Here is a 15,179-nt window from a genome sequence, read left to right on the forward strand (position 1 = left end):
GTTGGTGGGTTAAGAGTGCAAACTGATACAAAGCTAGGATCACATGGCAAAACAGTGTAACAAATTAGAAGGCCATTTGGTCTGGATTGCCATAAAAGGTAATAAAAGTTGCCTGCCAATTGGTGTTGCTGCAAGTCTAGGTAAAACAAAAGGATGTCAAGCACGACTAATTCTGATCAATAACTGATGGGTTCCTGGTCTGCCACAAGCAGGCCTGGGTTAGATCACACTGAACCAAATGCTGCTAGTTTATTATCCTTTCCTGGCCCCTCTTTGTTTTATGGCTGTTAATTACTGAGACCAAAGCAATCAGCACCTTCCCATGAATCCTCTTGTGGGAGGAAGCGCCATCTGGGTGATACAAGGCCAAATGCCTGATAATGCCCTGGGAATGTATGTAGTTTTGATACTTATGTGTGAATGCTCCCCTGCCTCCCCTCCCCTTAGGAATCCCTTTGGAGTGTACCTTAAAACTTATGTATCAATGTATTGGTTTCATTCTTCTCAAGCCAAGGCTTGAGCCAAAGTAACGGTCTATCAATAAACGTAGTCTTTGTATCAACTTCGACTCGTCATTGAATCCGTCTACTTGACATTTTGAGAAGAATCCTTTTGAAGCTTAACCACCCTGGCTACTTTGTAACCGAATGGCCGAAAAGGTTCCAGGAGGTGGTGAGCTTCCCAATTTCGAGGAAGGGCCGTCCGTGCTGCCTCCTCAGATCCAGCAGCTCCTGGTTATTGGAACTGGTTATTGGTTAAAAAGTTATTGGGACTGTATGCACCAAATGGTGCAAAGGATGCTTTTTAAAAAGACATTATACAACAATTTGATGAACTGACTTATGACCAAGTTTTGATAATGGGGGACTTTAATGGAACAATTAAGAACACACTGGATAGGTCTGGGGGGGGGTTAAAAAAAAATAATAAGGAAGGAATATTGCCAAAGTCTTTTTTTGAATTGGTCAAACAAGAAAATTTGGAGGATATATGGAGGAAATTTAATCCTGAAGTGCGGAACTATACCTTTTTTTCAGCAAGACATAAAACTTTTTCCAGAATTGACATGTTGTGGGGCACTAAAGACTTAGGCCTTATAACAAAGAAAATAGAGATTTTACCTAAAATTGGGGCTGACCGTAACACAATACTGTGGATTATAAAATTGTCTAAGAAGTTGAGAAGATGGAGATTGAATGAAGATTTACTACAGAATAAAGAAATAGTGACATCTCTAGAAAATAAAACTAAAGCTTTCTTCCAAATAAACGATAAAGAGGATATAGAATTTCAGATGGTCTGGGATGGTTATAAAGCAGTAATGAGAGGAATATTGATTACCTTGAATAACAAAGATAAGAGGGCAAAAGAAAAACAGATGTTGGACATTCAAAATGAAATAAAGAAAAAAGAAGGGGAACGGAGAAAAAGGCCAAGGAAAAAGAAAATTATAAGGGAGATTACAATATTACAAATGCAAATGAGACATTTGTTAAATAAAGAACTGGAATGGAATCTGAAAAGACTGCGGCAGAAATCTTTCAAGGGAGCAAACAAACCCGGAAAATATTTGGCCTGGCAACTGAAGAAAAAGAGAGAAAGTAAAATTATTAATAAAATTGTGGTGGATGGAAGAGAAGTGGTAGATCAAGAAGGAATAAAAAGAGAATTCTTTAACTATTATGCCAAGTTATTTAAAGGTGTTAAAATAAGGAAAGAAAAGATGGATTACTTACAAAAGATAAAAATAGCACCCTTAGCAGAAAATATGCGAAAGGTTTTGAACGATCTAATTGAAAAAATAGAAATTGAAGCAGCAATTAATGCAATAAAAAATGGAAAAGCACCTGGGCCAGATGGATATACAGCTAAATTTTTTAAAACCCTAAAAAAGAGTTAATCCTGAAACTTCAGAAATTGATGAATATGATAAGAACAAAAGGGAAAATACCAAATACGTGGAAGGAAGCTGTTATTTCGTTGATTTCAAAGGAAGATAGAGATGTTACGAACGTAAGAAATTATAGACCAATTTCATTATTAAATAATGACTATAAAATATGTTCAAGAATCTTGGCAGAACGGTTTAAACAATATTTGATAAATTTTATAAAGGAAGATCAAGCAGGGTTTCTTCCCAAAAGGCAAATAAGAGACAATATCAGAACTGTTGTAAATATTGTAGAATATTATGAAAGACATCCAGAAAAGGAAGTAGCATTATTCTTTGCGGATGCAGACAAAGCATTTGACAATTTAAATTGGGATTTTATGTTTGCAGTAATGGAGAAAATGGAGCTGGGAGAAAGCTTTATAAGAATGATAAAAGCAATATATACTGAACAACGTGCAAGGCTATGTATAAATGCTGATCTTACAGAAGACATGATAATTAGTAAAGGTACAAGACAAGGTTGTCCACTTTCCCCACTGTTGTTTATAATGACTCTTGAAATATTATTGATGCAAATTCAAGAAGATAAAGAAATAGAAGTATTAAAAGTAAAAGGATTTACTTACAAATAGAAAACATTTGCAGATGATATAATGTTTATAAATGAAAACCCCATACAAGTCACACCTTTGTCGTTAGCCAAAATACAAGAATATGGCGAGTTGGTGGGACTTTGTATTAATAAAGAAAAATCAAAACTTCTATGTAAAAATATGCAAATAAATAAGCAACAAGAATTGCAGAGACTAACGGGCTGTGAAGTTACCTCCAAGGTAAAATATTTGGGTGTGGAGATAACAATGAAGAATATTGATTTGTTCAAAAATAATTATGAGAAGCTGTGGCGTAAAATGGATGAAGATATGTTAAAGTGGAGTAAACTTAATTTGTCACTGTTGGGTAGAATAGCCACAATCAAAATGAATATTCTACCAAGAATAATGTATTTGTTTCAAACTATTCCGATTGTGAAAGACAGTAAACAATTTAATAGATGGCAAAGAAAAATTTCAGAGTTTTTGTGGGCAGGGAAGAGAGAGGCGGATTTCAATTACCAGACTTAAAATTATATCATGAAGCAGTTTGCTTAGTATGGATAAAAGAATGGATAATGTTGTTAAACAAAAAACTCTTAGCACTGGAAGGTCATGGAAATAAATTTGGCTGGCACGCTTATATGTATTATGGGGAAAAAAAGATAGACGGTTTTTTCTCTCACCATTATATAAGAAACAGCTTGCTAAATACATGGATGAAATATAAGAAATATGGTGATGAGAGAAAACTGTTATGGATAGTGCCAGCCGAAGTGATAAAAATAACAGCTGAGACAGGTGAAGAAAAGTGGTTGTCATATAATCAACTATTAAAAATACAAAGTGGCAAAATAGAATTGAAAACTGCTGAAGAGCTGAATAATAAATATGATTGGTTTCAAATGCAACAAATAAAGAGCTTGGTTGAGAATGACATTAAAACTGAAGGAATAAGAAAAGAGCAAACAGAAATGGAAAAAGTTCTGCTTGGAGACAACGAAAAATTAATTTCAAAATTATATAAATTACTTTTAAAATGGTCTACGGAAGATGAAGTAGTGAAATCTCAAATGATTAAGTGGGAAATTAATGTAATTAAAGAAATACAGATGGAAACTTGGGAATATTTTTGGAAGAACTCTATGAAGCTTTCGACGTGTCATAGTATTAAAGAGAACTGTTTTAAAATGATGTATAGATGGTATATGACTCCTAAAAAATTGGCAAAGATGAATAATAAGATGCCAGACAGATGTTGGAAATGTAAAAAACATGAAGGTTCTTTCTACCATATGTGGTGGACTTGTGAAAGACCAAAAAAGTATTGACAGATGATTCAACAAGAAATTTCTAGGATCTTGGGATATGAATTTAAGAAAGTTGCAGAGACTTTTCTGTTGGGATTACAAATGGAAAAATTTCCAAAAGAAGATAGAATTATAATTTGGTACTTGTTTTCAGCTGCTAGGACATTATATGCGCAGTTGTGGAAGCAAGAAAAAAATACCAGAGAAATGGGATTGGATTGTAAAAGTTATGACATGGAGTGAAATGGACAAATTAACAAGAATTTTAAGAGACTATGACTTAGAAGTTTTTAAGATGGAGTGGAAAAAGTTCAGAAGATATGTAGAAAAAGTGGAAAATAAAAGGACATTGGTCAATTTTTGATAATGATTAAGTCTTAGAAAAAAGAAGAATATTAAGAATATTAATTTTTGTTTTTATTAGCTAAGGGTACCTTTAAACATTAGAACTTTAAGTAAATAACACCGGCGGGGGGCAAGTAATGGCGGGAGGGGTGGGTAGAAAGTAATATATGGGATAGATAAAGGAAGTTATTAATGATGCAAGAAATATAATTTGTTACCATATGTTACCAAATAAAATTGTTTTAACCGAATGTCAGGTTGATGATAGGGTGAAAGTCATTGAATGCTTGGTGGAATGCATCCAGGGCTTCTTTACCATGCGTCCAGACCATAAAGTTGTCATCAATGTAATGGAGGTATAAGGTAGGTATGAGTGGTTGAGAGTCTAGGAAGCATTGCTCCAAGAGCCATAAAGACGTTAGCATATTGTGGGGCCATGTGGGTGCCCATAGCTGTACCATTGATCTGTCAAATCTGAAGTAGTTACGGATGAGAACAAAATGGCACAGTTCGGTAGCAAAGTCAACTGTGTTTTAATCAGAGATTATATTTATTACAGCTTGTAATCCATCTTGGTGTGGGATGTTGGTATACAAAGATTCCACATCCATGGTGGCTAAGATAGATTGTTCTCTGGAAGGTTGTTCAAAGATCGTATTTTCCTCAGAAAATCTGTAGTATCACGAACATAACTGGGAGCACTGGTGGCATAGGGTCTTAGAATAGAGTCCATATATTCAGATACCCTCTTAATGATGGTGCCTATCCCCCAACACAATGGGACGTCCTGGGTTGCCTGTTGTGTCAGTCTGTACCTGTGCAAGTTTCTTTGTAACGTTGATGGAGTTCAGTTCCATGCAGCTTAATGTCAGAAACAGACTGTTGGTCTGAAAGGCCTCCGAAAGAACTCACTGGGCCCAGTACTGACTACGGCTGCCAGTTCCAGGTTAGTGGGAAATCCCTGGAGATTCTGTGGTGGGATGTTCACAGTGTTTAAAAGGAAAGCACTGCAATCAACTTTTTAACAATTACTTCTAAGTTCAACATGCAAAGTTTGCCAGGTTTTGAACAACACAGAAAGTTGATTGTGTAATTTCTATATTAAGCTGTTATTTACCAATTGTAATTACTGTTTATAAAGTATATTGATTGGCAGCCTCCTCACATTTTGCTCAACCTCCAGTTGGGGCCTGGATATCTCCCAGAATAACAATTGATCTCCAGGGCTACAGAGATTAGTTTCTCTGAAAGAAATAGTTCCTTTGGGGGAAGGAGTTTATGGCATTATCCCACTGAGGCCTTTGCCTTCCCCGTCTCCATCCCCAAATCTCAAAGAATTTCTCAACTGAGTTGGCAAACCTAATGTAAAACTTTGCAATGATTGCAGCTGGGAACACATTTTATTCAGCATGAAGATCCTTGGGTCCTTGAAAGGCATTCACAGACACACAAGGCCCTTGTTTACAACACAGATTGACTGGAGGCATGCAGCCAAAGATGTGAATGTGTTTTACCCAACCCCACAGATCCACTGTCTGTCTCTTTTCTCCATTTTTGCGTGTTGTTTCCCTTATAGCTTCCCATCTGCATGCCATGTTGCCTGCTGTTGTACTTCCTGGAACCCACATTTGCTGTTCCTCAAAGCAAAGACAGTTCTGGCTTTTCTCCATCTCAACTGAGCAGGAGGCATTTCAGAAGATCCCAGGAGTAGGGTTGCCATCTTAGCACTGAGAAGCTATTAGATCAGCATTGTACTGCCACTGTGCAAACCAGAAGGGATATCATTGCATCAGTATTGTTGTGTCCTAGGTTCAAATGGAGAACTGTTACTTTTGGAGGGAACTGTTACTTTTGGAGGGAAGCTGAACAAGCCAAGCTTGTACTCCACACCAGGGTTCCAGAGAAGGCCTAAGCATGCCCAATCAGGGGAAGGATTGAAACATAAGTAGCCAATCAACATCTAGGCTCATACTGTACCCTGATAGGCCCTTAGGCCTCTGTAAATAGCCAATCCATGTACATAGTTAAGGTCCAATCAGAAGGGGGCAAGAATTGTATAAAAAGGAGCAGGAGGTTTGAATAGAGCTCAGTTTGTGTTGGGGTTCCTGAAGTAAAGCTTGCTGAAATCACTCTCCGACTCTGGTCTCTTACTGCGCCGACCCCAGTACTTTACACTGGCGACGAGGATGGGATGCCAGTAAGAACCAGCAACAGAACCAGGAACACGGAAAGGTGGCTAAATCCAAGCCATCTGGGTCTGCACCTCCACTCTGTGCACACCCCATCTCTCAAGCCGCCCAGACACGCTGCCAAGAATGGAGGCTTCAGCTAACCTCCTGCAGCCCTTTAGCATCGATCGCCCCGAGCTGTGGGACTCGTGGGTCGAAGGCTTCCAGTCATACCTGACCTTCCGGAAGATTACAGAGACTACCATGCAGAGAGCTCTGCTTATCAGTACGTGTGGCACGGAGACCGTGGACTTAGCCAGGGCTCTTCTCCAACCCAGGAAGCTCTCAGAGACGCCGATGGACGACATCATCAGCGCTCTGGAGAAGTATTTCCAGCCCCAGCCAACCAAGCTCACCCGGCACTGGGACTTCCGACAAAGGACACAGAAGGCAGGCGAAACCACGATGGCGTTCTTGACAAGCCTGCGCCGGGTGGCAAGCCGATGCAGTTTCGCAGACCTCAATGAAGCCCTTCTTGACCAGTTTGTATGGGGCTTGAGGGACGAAAAACTAGTACAGAAACTCCTGTCCCTCTCCGAGTGCGACCTAACAAAGGCAATCGATGTGGCCACCAGCTGGGAGAAGGGCAGATCAGCAGAGCCACGGCTGACAAGACAGGCTGCGGCACACCAGATCAACCCTGAACCATCTACAGAGGACTCAGACGAGGACAAAGCTCTACAAACCGGCTATCGTTCAGCAGGAAGGAAGACCACCCATGCCCCACAGGGCATGAGACACAAGACACCACCTGCATGTGCAAGCTGCGGGGGCCAGCACGAGCGAAAGACCTGCCGATTCCGGAATGCCACCTGTCGACTCTGCAACAAGAAAGGCCACATCGCCTGTGCCTGCAGATCCACATCCCGAGCACGCGTCCCGCAAAGATCTGCGCACTCCGAGGGCCAGCCAGACTTCGAGACCGACGCTCTCCACGCCCACCCATACCCGGTACAGTACCTACCCTCGCCAGTCAGGCCCTCCAAAATCCGGGTCAATGTAGGGATCGGGGGGGTGCCCTGCCAAATGGAGGTGGACTCTGGGTCAGCATCATCTATTATAGCGGCAGAGACATTTTTTAAAATCCCCACCAGGCTGAGGCCTCGTCTCAGGGACCCGGGGTTTACCTTAGTGGACTTCCAGAAGAATAAGGTGCCTATCTTGGGAGTGGGCCCGGTCCCAGTCCAATACAAGGGGTTCAAGGGCCAGCTACAAGTGCTAGTGGTCAAGAACCACCTTACAAACCTTTTGGGTCTCGACTGGTTCAAGCCCCTGGGAATAGAGATCAGGGGGGTCAATAAGACTGTCGGAGTGGACTTTAACAAGGTTTGTGAAGAGTTCCCGGCCGTTTTCGATGGCACCTTGGGCTGCTACACGGGTCCCCCGGTTACACTACACCTCGACCCCACAGTGCGGCCTATTAGGCTTAAAGCGCGGCGAGTTCCATTCGCGCTCAAGCCTAAAATTGAGCAGGAACTGGATAAACTGATTGCACAGGGAATACTAGAGCCTGTCACCCACGCAACCTGGGAAACTCCCATCGTGACTCCAGTCAAGCCCAGTGGGGAAGTGCGGATTTGTGCAGACTATAAGTGCACCCTCAATAAGGCTCTTCAGGCCCACGCATACCCTGTGCCCATCGTCAGCCACGTTCTAGCCACCCTAGCCGGCGCAAAAATTTTTGGCAAGTTGGACTTGGCCCAAGCTTACCAACAGCTGCCGGTGGATGAGGCCACAGCCAACGCCCAAACAATTGTGACCCACCGGGGGGCCTTTAGAGTAAAGCGGTTGCAATTTGGCGTGAGTGTGGCTCCGGGGTTGTTCCAGGAACTCATGGACTCTCTTTTAAAAGGACTTCCCGGAGTCACTCCATTCTTCGATGATGTGCTGATCGCGGCAGCCTCGCCTGAAGAATTCGCCGCCCGCCTTAGAGGAGTCCTACAACGTTTTGAAACAGCCGGCCTCAAGGTCAAACGGGAGAAGTGCCTCCTGGGCGTGGATCGGGTGGAATTCCTGGGGTTCTCCATCGATGCCCAGGGGGTCCACCCCTCCGACGCCAAGCTGCGTGCCATCAGAGATGCTCCAGCGCCCACCAACAAGCAAGAACTCCAGGCCTTCCTCGGCCTCCTAAACTTTTATCATGCTTTTCTCCCCCACAAGGCAGCGGTGGCCGAACCCCTGCACCGGCTTCTAGACAAGAACCGACCCTGGGCGTGGGGCCGCCAGCACGCTAAAGCCTTCCAAGATATCAAGGGCCTCCTGATGTCCAACTCCGTCCTTGCCCATTTCGACGAGACCCTGCCCTTGGTCCTGGCATGCGACGCATCCCCTTATGGCGTGGGGGCAGTTCTGGGCCACCGACTCCCTGATGGGACCGAAGTCCCTATCGCGTACTACTCGCGGACCCTCTCGTCGGCGGAGCGGAACTACGCCCAAATCGACAAAGAAGGGTTGGCAGTTGTGGCCGGTGTCAAAAAATTTCATGATTACATCTACGGCCGGCCCTTTACCCTCTATACGGACCACAAACCCCTCTTGGGCCTCTTTGCATCAGACCGGCAGACCCCTCAGGTGTTGTCCCCACGGGTCCTCCGTTGGTCCATTTTTCTAGCCGGCTACACTTACACCCTAGTGCATCGCCCGGGCAAGGCAATGGGCCATGCTGACGCCCTGAGCCGCTTGCCCTTGCCTGACGTGGATCCCGATCCAGCCCCGGCTCATCAGATCCTACTGATGGACATGCTTCCGGACAGGCCATTGCTCGCCCGCGACGTTGCTGCCCGCTCCGCTCGTGATCCAGTCCTCTCCCGTGTCTTGGACTGGGTGGGGAGGGGGTGGCCCAAGGGCTCGACTGGGCCGGAATTTACTCCGTTTGCAGCCCGGAAAGACGAACTATCCACCCACAAAGGCTGCCTACTATGGGGCAACAGAGTCGTCATCCCCAAACCCTTGCAAGACCAAGTGCTTAGAGCCCTGCACGAGGCACACCCGGGCATAGTCCGCATGAAGGCTCTCGCACGGAGCTATGTCTGGTGGCCCGGCCTCGATGCAGAAATTGAGGCTTGGGTTAAAAGGTGCCCAACATGCCAGGTGTCAAGGCCTGACCCCCCACGTGGCCCAGTGCAACCATGGGAATCCACCAAAACCCCCTGGTCAAGACTGCATATGGACTTTGCTGGCCCCTTCCATGGGCGGACTCTACTCATACTAGTGGATTCATACTCCAAGTGGTTGGAGGTGGTCCAGGTGCCCTCGCCATCATCGCAGGCGACCATCACGGCTCTGAGGGCCATCTTTGCAACCCACGGGTTGCCGGAGACCATCGTCACCGACAACGGCACAGCATTCACGTCCGCAGTGTTCCAGGACTTCTTAGCCAGGAACCTCATCAGGCACATTCGCTCTGCCCCGTTTCATCCAGCCACCAATGGCCAGGCAGAGCGGATGGTGCGCACGGCAAAGGAGGCCTTGAACCGTCTGGGCCCCTCAGACTGGCCAAAAGACTTGGCGTGTTTCCTAATGGCCTACCGGACCACACCCACCGCCTCCACAGGTCACAGTCCAGCCGAACTCCTCATGGGCCGCCGCATCACCACCCTGCTGGACAAGCTGCACCCTGACCGAGCCCCAGACAGGCGACCGGCGCCGGAACACCTTAAAGCCCCCAGAGGGTTCTACCCAGGTGAGACAGTGTGGGCACGGAACTATGCCACCACTGGCCCCGCCTGGCTCCCTGGAAAGGTGGACCACGTCACCGGACCGGTCTCCTATGCAGTGACTTTGGAGGGTGGACATCTCCTGAGGCGACACATCGACCAACTCCGTGGTCGCCTGCCTGCCGGGGAGCCAAGGTCAGAGGCTTCAGATCCGGACAACGTAAGTCCCCGTGAGCCTGACACAGAACAGGGTTCCGTGGAGCCCGCTTCGGCCCAGCAGGAGGAGACCCCCGACCGCGCAGCTGAACCCAGGTCTCCCGGGGCCGCCGTCCCAGATGTCTCCAGCTCTGCAGCTGCAGAACCACCAACCGAGTCGGAACGCCCAGTCCCCTCGGAGCTCCGACGCTCGACACGAGACCGCCGCCCTCCGGCATATCTCCAGGACTATGTCACCTGATAGCTGGAACTATGGGGGGAGGGGTGTTGTGTCCTAGGTTCAAATGGAGAACTGTTACTTTTGGAGGGAACTGTTACTTTTGGAGGGAAGCTGAACAAGCCAAGCTTGTACTCCACACCAGGGTTCCAGAGAAGGCCTAAGCATGCCCAATCAGGGGAAGGATTGAAACATAAGTAGCCAATCAACATCTAGGCTCATACTGTACCCTGATAGGCCCTTAGGCCTCTGTAAATAGCCAATCCATGTACATAGTTAAGGTCCAATCAGAAGGGGGCAAGAATTGTATAAAAAGGAGCAGGAGGTTTGAATAGAGCTCAGTTTGTGTTGGGGTTCCTGAAGTAAAGCTTGCTGAAATCACTCTCCGACTCTGGTCTCTTACTGCGCCGACCCCAGTACTTTACAAGTATATTACTAGGATTCAGTCAAAGATCTATGCTTAACTGGTTCATGCTGGAAGTGATAGCATTGCATTCGCACAATGCAGAATCATCCCCACTCATGTTGATGTTGTACTCAGATCACTCACACCCTATGCATTTATACAGAGATGATTCACACACACCTGATTCATACATCCATTCCATGATTACTTTTATACACCATTTACAGAATGAGCCTAAGGGTTCACCCCCCGCCCCCCCCCCCCCGGTTACCCATCAAAATTGCTTTTAGACACTATTTTGACAATTAAACAAATAAAGAGCTGTAATGTTTCTGAGCATTCTGTGTGTCATGAGCCCTGATGAGGAGCTGGAAGGGTTAACAGACCTGGAAGAGTTGCCAGCCAGTTCCTCAGCTGAACAAACAGCAGCTGGCCCTTCAATCACTCTCCAGGCACCAGTGTCAGCTGTTGATAATCAATCTCCTCCAAGCTCTCCTCCTCCCATCTCAAGAATTCGAAGCAGGCTCCGGAAAGAACTTTCAGAGCGAAGACATGAGGCATGCCGATGCTTCAGATCTCTCAGACCTGAGTTCTAGCAGAGTCACTGCCACCCAGGAAGCAGGCTGATTGAGACTCCCATATAGCTCCCACCCAGGACCTGGTAACCTTGTGGAAGCAACAAGTCTATTCTCTGGCTTGCATCCACGCTCCTTCCTGATCCTGGCCTGCTTGATTTCCTTGGCACCCTGACCTTTTGGCTTTTGGACATTGACGTCTGATTCCAGTTTGTGATTCTGCATTGGTGACTTGGCTCCTGCTTGACTTCCTGGACTATGACCTTGGACTGGCTTTGGACTCCTGCCTGCCTGCACCCTGAGAATGTGACACTATGATGCCAATAGTTTGGCAGAACTGGGGGGTTCAGTTTCCTGGTTTTCTCTGCCATTCAACTTGTCTGTCCTCACAGTCAGAGTAATTGCTTTACAAGTGCTTTGCAATAGGGGATTGGAAATATAATTTTTCATTTTCCAGAAGCAGAGTCTGTTCTCTTGTTGACTGCATATTTTCCAGCCTCAATAACTTGGCATGTGTACAAACAAATGTTTGCACATAGTTAAAGTAGAGTCTTTTTTGGCCAAAATGCAGAATGGAGGAACACCCCCTCCCCTTCTGATTATTTAAGAGCCTTGGCCATTAGAGAGGGCATTCTCTCCCAATTGTTGTAAATGTTATGTGTGAGTACCAGCACTAGGGTGTGTAAAGTTTAGAGGTATGTCAAAGGCTCTGTTCTCTGTTGTAACCAGGAATGCTTCATCAAGGGTGCCAGTCAAAGGTGTTCCAGAACATTTGAAATCCAAATGGTACCTCCCTCCTCACTCACACCTTTTACTCAGAAAGGAGTAACACAAAACACTGGAAGCCATGGTGACTTCTCCCATCTGTTCTTTCCCCCCTCAGCCCTGTTCTCCTAACATCTCCTAACATAACGGAGGGCCCATAATTCAAAATGCTCCTGCAGGGCTCAGAAACCTCTAGCCAGACAGGATTATTGCTGGACCTACAAGAATGTTTGATGCCAAGAGTCTCCAGGTGCTGGCTGAGTCCTAAGACTGTGGGGCCAGGAGAGACAGGGAATACTGAGTAACACAATGATTTATGCCGGGGCTTATTTTATAGACTTATCACTTTGTGCTGTAGAGATTTTGATCTTGATGGAGATAATTAATAATTAGAACTTCTGAGGAGTCTTTGTTGAATCTTTGGCAGAGTCATCATTCAGGATGGATAAACTGACACTTGGTTCCAGCCACTGGCCAGGGAAAGATGGCTGTTGGGATCTTCATGGCACAGTTTAGCAGCACTACTGTTACCAGAAGAGTGCAGAAGGGGAAAGGGGGCAGAGCCTTGAAGCTGACCCTCTACCACCCAAGCCTCCCTGTAGTTGGGCTGCCTTTTGCTATGGCCAATTCAGACACCATGGGAAGGCTGGTCTGGCCCCACAGTCAGATGCTGGACTACAGTCTGTCAGAAGGGGTGCAGACTGCCTGCTGCAGCAGAAGACCTCCTGGGAATTGCCCCACATGGTGATTGACAGGCTGGTGGCAGGGGGCAATGGGCAAAAAGGAAGGAATCCTGGTGTCATGTGACATCTCTTCTGGCACTAAACCAGAAGCAATGTGATCATGTTGGGGCACCACTCTAGGGTCCCCCCCAAAAAAATCTATGGTTAAATGCACCAGTACAATACTGGGCAACCTGCCCCTGCCCCCAATCACTGTGGCTGGCACCCTTAGGATGTGCCTACATACTGGCAACAGAGGAAGACAGGCTGGGTGAGCTCAGTGCTGTTGACACAGAGGAGGCCCAGGGGTGGGTTCCCCAGTGCATGAGGGGCTCTGGCTTCCACTCTTCCCTGCACCTAGGATTCCTGGGGCTGTATGCAGTTCTAGAACTCTTGTATTCCTTCAGCTTTTGTGCCCTAGGCAATGATCTCATTTTGCCTAAAAAGGAAGGAACCCTGGTGTCATGTGACATCTCTTCTGGCACTAAACCAGAAGCAATGTGATCATGTTGGGGCACCTGCTCTCGTAGGAATTGTCCTTGAAAGGGCAGCTGCTGTAAGAGCTCTCTCAGCCCCACACACCTCACAGTGCCAGAGGCTTCTCCTGCACCCACTTTTTGAATCTCGTTTCAGTGATTGTTGGAAGCTATTATATATGCTGTGTGGAAAGAGGAAAAGAACTGATAAAAGTCGCAAAGCACTTTCTCTCGACGGAATCATTAAAAGCACTAGCACTTTAACTCATCCCGCAGGAGCAGGAGGGCGAAGCTATTGAAGTCGGAAATCGACATGCTCACATGGAATTGACTGAACTGGGAACTCGGATGATATGATTAACTGTTTGTAAAATTGTCTATGATATTGTGATTGTATTGAAATATAGGTAAATTTGGATAGCAATTCATTTTGCAAGCTGTTTCTCTTTTAAAAGAGATCTGGAATGAGAATATATTGTGGTACTTTTCTATTGCATGGCAATTCGTTAAGATTCCACAGTTTTTCTGTTTGTCCTTACCCAACCGGGGATTGGCAACTTTAGGCTGCCACCACACTGGGCCAGGTTGCCCAATGGCCACTGCTGAGTCATGCCGTGCTGCACCCACTTGCATGATGGCTGCTGGCGGGACCTCGTTGTGTGGCGGTGGCTGTTGGGTCAGGCTGTACAGTAGTTGCAACAGGGCTAGGCCCTGTTGTGTGGTGACTACTGTTTGTCAGCTTGTATGCCTTGAAGTTTTGCTTTATTACCTGAAGTGTTTATTTACTGTGAACTAACCTTGCAGATCCCTGCTTTACTAACCCCAATGTTGCAGAAGAATGTGAAGGGTGGACGGGAGGGGTGTAGAAGGTGCCAAGAGGTCTTTGAAATAAATAACATCTAGTCAGTTCCCAAGCATCTGGCCGAGATGAGCAAGGCCACAGCAGGGGAGGAGAGACAGGCTGTGTATGTGGAGAGATAACAGATATGGGTCCCAGCAAAGGCCCCAATTTTATTGTGGGAAATGATTTAAAGCCCCTCTCTTTGATGTGTGCCAATAAATGCCTATGCTTGTACCCACCTCGCTATTAGTTTCAATAAACCTGCGTAGTGAGTAGTATTGCTGTATTCAATAAATAGAAACTTTGTTTCAAAACAAAGCTAAGTCTATTCATCCTTGAAACTTCAATGCTTCGACGCTGACACTGTTGTGCAATGGCTGTCACTGTGCTTGGAAAGACCCAGTTGCACAGTGGTTGCTGGGCCAACCTCAACTGTCTGAGTAGTGAGTCTCTGGTAGTTGCCACTGGGTCTGTCACCAGTGAGTCCTCCTCCGTCAGGAACATGACAGGTGATGGGTCAGGACCTCTTTCGGGTCTGTCTTGGCTGCTAAGTTATGGAAACCGAGGCATGGAAGGCTTAGCAATATTGCTGTGGTTACCTAAGAACCTCCAAAATGGCCAATGAGAGCTGAGTCAGCATTCTTTTCCTAAAGCTACAGACATAGCTGTTATTATTTTTAGGAGCCTTATCCCCTGATGTGCCCCCCCCCCCCCCCAGATTGCAGTATTTTCTGAAAACCTGCAACTTTCTTCAGGTTTGTAGAAAAATCCCCCCAACTGTCTTTAGTTCTGCTGTGTGGATCTATTAATCATATTCTCTGTGGCACCATTTGGAATTAGATGTATAACATTTTGCAGGATAACCCATTGTTGACAATTCCATATATATATATCTTTCAAATCTTTCCATATATATATCTTTAAAATAATAAAAG

The sequence above is a fragment of the Heteronotia binoei genome, chromosome 14, assembly GCF_032191835.1.
Source record: "Heteronotia binoei isolate CCM8104 ecotype False Entrance Well chromosome 14, APGP_CSIRO_Hbin_v1, whole genome shotgun sequence".
Taxonomy (NCBI): domain Eukaryota; kingdom Metazoa; phylum Chordata; class Lepidosauria; order Squamata; family Gekkonidae; genus Heteronotia; species Heteronotia binoei.